Source organism: Arachis ipaensis, chromosome B6, assembly GCF_059453495.1.
Source record: "Arachis ipaensis isolate K30076 ecotype BB chromosome B6, ASM5945349v1, whole genome shotgun sequence".
NCBI lineage: Eukaryota > Viridiplantae > Streptophyta > Magnoliopsida > Fabales > Fabaceae > Arachis > Arachis ipaensis.
Window position 1 is genome coordinate 73,850,392 of NC_142441.1, and position 4,589 is coordinate 73,854,980.

General features: G+C 43.1%; 1 non-coding gene across 1 annotated transcript; it reads right to left on the reverse strand.

Annotated features, from left to right (window-relative positions):
• Positions 1-569: 569 nt before the first annotated feature.
• LOC148561354 (small nucleolar RNA R71) lies at positions 570-677 on the reverse strand. The gene has a single exon (XR_015887680.1). It is a non-coding gene; the product is annotated as a small nucleolar RNA R71 (small nucleolar RNA).
• Between the last annotated feature and the right edge of the window lie 3,912 nt (positions 678-4,589).

The window sequence follows — 4,589 nt, forward strand, 5'->3', positions numbered from 1 at the left end:
TCCTCTTCTTTTCTTTTTCTCTTCTCTTTCTTATGAGCAGGGACAAAGAAAAAGGCATTCTTGTTGAAGCTGATCCAGAACCTGAAGGGACTCTGAAGAGGAAACTAAGAGAAGATAAATTACAATAATCCAGAGACAACCTTATTGAAAATTTCGAACAAGTAAAGGAGATGGCAGTCGAACCCAACAACAATAATGCAAGGAGAATGCTTGGTGACTTCACTGCACCTAATTCCAATTTACATGGAAGAAGCATCTCCATTCTTACCATTGGAGCAAACAATTTTGAGCTGAAACCTCAGCTAGTTTCTCTGATGCAGCAGAACTGCAAGTTTCATGGACTTCCATCTGAAGATCCTTTTCCGTTCTTAACTGAATTCTTGCATATCTGTGATACTGTTAAGACTAATGGAGTAGATCCTGAAGTCTACAGGCTCATGCTTTTCCCTTTTGCTGTAAGAGACAAAGCTAGAATATGGTTGGACTCTCAACCCAAAGATAGCCTGAACTCTTGGGATAAGCTGCTCACGGCTTTCTTAGCCAAGTTCTTTCCTCCTCAAAAGCTGAGCAAGCTTAGAGCTGATGTTCAAACTTTCAGACAGAAAGAAGGTGAATCCCTCTATGAAGCTTGGGAAAGATACAAGCAGCTGACCAAAAAGTGTCCCTCTGACATGCTTTCAGAATGGACCATCCTGGATATATTCTATGATGGTTTATCTGAGCTATCAAAGATGTCATTGGACACTTCTGCAGGTGGATCCATTCACCTAAAGAAAACGCCTGCAGAAGCTCAAGAACTCATTGACATGGTTGCCAATAACCAGTTCATGTACACTTCTGAGAGGAATCCTGTGAGTAATGGGACGCCTATGAAGAAGGGAGTTCTTGAAATTGATACTCTGAATGCCATATTGGCTCAGAACAAAATATTGACTCAGCAAGTCAATATGATTTCTCAGAGTCTGAATGGAATGCAGGCTGCATCCAACAGTACTCAAGAGGCAACTTCTGAAGAAGAAGCCTATGATCCTGAGAACCCTACAATAGCAGAGGTGAATTACTTAGGTGAACCTTATGGAAACACCTATAATCCATCATGGAGAAATCATCCAAATCTCTCATGGAAGGATCAACAAAGGCCTCAACAAGGCTTTAATAATGGTGGAAGAAACAGGTTTAGCAATAGCAAGCCTTTTCCATCATCCACTCAGCAACAGACAGAGAATTCTGAGCAGAATCCATCTAGCTTAGCAAATTTAGTCTCTGATCTATCTAAGGCCACTGTGAGTTTCATGAATGAAACAAGGTCTTCCATTAGAAATTTGGAAGCACAAGTGGGCCAGCTGAGTAAAAGGATCACTGAAATCCCTCCTAGTACTCTCCCAAGCAATACAGAAGAGAATCCAAAAGGAGAGTGCAAGGCCATTGAATTAATTACCATGGCTGAACCCACAAGAGAGGAGAAGGACGTGAATCCCAAGGAAGAAGACCTCCTGGGACGTCCAGTGATCAATAAGGAGCTTCCCTCTGAGGAACCAAAGGACTCTGAGGCTCATCTAGAGACCATAGAAATTCCATTGAACCTCCTTATGCTATTCATGAGCTCTGATGAGTATTCCTCTTCTGAAGAGAATGAGGATGTTACTGAAGAGCAAGCTGCCAAGTTCCTTGGTGCAATCATGAAGCTAAATGCCAAATTATTTGGTATTGAGACTTGGAAAGATGAACCTCCCTTGTTCACCAATGAACTAAAGGATCTGGATCAACTGACATTGCCTCAGAAGAAACAGGATCCTGGAAAGTTCTTAATACCTTGTACCATAGGCACCATGATCTTTAAGGCTCTGTGTGACCTTGGTTCAGGAATAAACCTCATGCCCCTCTCTGTAATAGAGAAACGGGGAATCTATGGGGTACAAGCTGCTAAAATCTCATTAGAGATGGCAGACAATTCAAGAAAACAGGCTTATGGACAAGTAGAGGACGTGTTAGTAAAGGTTGAAGGCCTTTACATCCCTGCTGATTTCATAGTCCTGGATACTGGAAAGGAAGAGGATGAATCCATCATCCTAGGAAAACCTTTCCTAGCCACAGCAAGAGTTGTGATTGATGTGGACAGAGGAGAATTGATCCTTCAATTAAATGAGGACAACCTTGTGTTTACAACTCAAGGATCTCTCTCTGCATCCATGGAGAGGAAGCAGAAAAATCTTCTCTCAAAGCAGAGTCAACCAAAGCCCCCACAATCAAACTCTAAGTTTGGTGTTGGGAGGCCACAACCAAACTCTAAGTTTGGTGTCAAACCCCCATATCCAACTCTAAGTTTAGTGTTGGGAGGTCTCAACAAAGCTCTGCACATCTGTGAGGCTCCATGAGAGCCCACTGTCAAGCTAATGACATTAAAGAAGCGCTTGTTGGGAGGCAACCCAATGTTTATTTATCTAATTTTATTTTTGTTTTTCATGTTTTCTTAGGTTCATGATCATGTGGAGTCACAAAATAATCAAAAAAATTGAAAATGGAATCAAAAACAGCAGAAAAAAATCACACCCTGGAGGAAGGCCTTACTGGTATTTAAACGCCAGTAAGAAGCATGTTTTGGGCGTTCAACGCCAGAACAGAGCATGTTTCTGGCGCTGAACGCCAGAAATGGGCAGCATCTGGGTGTTTGAACGCCAGAAATGCACCCTGGAGGAGAGCTGGCACTGAACACCGAGAACAAGCATGGTTCTGGCGTTCAACGCCAGAAATAAGCTACAAATGGGCGTTCAACGCCCATAACAAGCACCAACCTGGCGCTGAACGCCCAGAGTTGTGTGCAAGGGCATTTTACATGCCTAATTTGGTGCAAGGTTGTAAATCCTTGAACACCTCAGGATCTGTGGACCCCACAGGATCCCCACCTACCTCCACTCACTTCTTCTCACCCCTCTTTCACACAATCCTATAAACACTCTTCCCCAAAACCCTTCACCAATCACCTCAATCTCTCTTCCCCATCACCTCTTCACCACTCACATCCATCCACTCTTCCCCATAAACCTACCTCATAAACTCCACCTACCTTCAAAATTCAAAATCAATTTCCCACCCAAACCCACCCTAAATGGCCGAGCTTACCCCCCTCCCTTCCCTATATAAAGCCTTCCATTCTTCTTCATTTTCACACAACACAACCCTCTCTTTCCCTTCTTGGCCGAAACACACCTCCCCCCTCTTTTCCATATTTTCTTCTTCTTCATCATCTAATTCTTTCTTCTCTTGCTCGAGGGCGAGCAAAATTCTAAGTTTGGTGTGGTAAAAGCATAAGCTTTTTATTTTTCCATTACCATTGATGGCACCTAAGACCGGAGAATCCTCTAGAAAAGGAAAAGGGAAGACAAAAGCTTCCACCTCTGAGTCATAGGAGATGGAAAGGTTCATCTCCAAAGCCCATCAAGACCACTTCTATGATGTTGTGGCCAAGAAGAAGGTGATCCCCGAGGTCCCTTTCAAACTCAAAAGAAATGAGTATCCGGAGATCCGACATGAAATTCAAAGAAGAGGTTGGGAAGTTCTAACAAATCCCATCCAACAAGTCGGCATCCTAATGGTTCAAGAGTTCTATACCAATGCATGGATCACCAAGAACCATGATCAAAGTAAGAACCCGGATCCAAAGAACTATGTTACAATGGTTCGGGGGAAATACTTAGATTTTAGTCCGGAGAATGTGAGGTTGGCGTTCAACTTGCCAAACATGGAAGAGAACGCACGCCCCTACACAAGGAGAGTCAACTTTGATCAAAGGTTGGACCAAGTCCTTATGGACATATGTGTGGAAGGAGCTCAATGGAAGATTGACTCCAAAGGCAAGCCGGTTCAACTAAGAAGATTGGACCTCAGGCCTGTGGCTAGAGGATGGTTGGAATTCATCCAATGCTCCATCATCTCCACTAGCAACCGATCTGAAGTTACTGTGGATCGGGCCATCATGATTCATAGCATCATGATTGGAGAGGAAATAAAAGTTCATGAAGTCATCTCTAATGAACTCTACAAAAAAGCCGAAAAGCCCTCTCCTGGGTCAAGGCTAGCTTTTCCTCATCTTATTTGCCATCTATGTTACTCAGCTGGAGCTTTCATAGAAGGAGGCACTTCCATTAAGGAAGAGAAGCCCATCACTAAGAAAAAGATGGAGCAAGCAAGAGAGCCCATTCATGGAGCTCAAGAGGCGCATGAAGCTCATCACCATGAGATCCCGGAGATGCCTCAAATGCATTTTCCTCCACAAAACTATTGGGAGCAAATCAACACCTCCCTAGGAGAATTAAGCTCCAACATGGGACAACTAAGGGTGGAACATCAAGAGCACTCCATCATCCTTCATGAAATAAGAGAAGATCAAAAAGCAATGAGGGAGGAGCAACAAAGACAAGGAAGAGACATAGAAGAGCTCAAGGACATCATTGGTTCCTCAAGAAGGAAACGCCACCATCACTAAGGTGGATTCATTCCTTGTTCTTATTTCTTCTGTTTTTCGTTTTCTATGTTATGTGCTTATCTATGTTTGTGTCTTCATTACATGATCATTAGTAGTTAGTAACTAT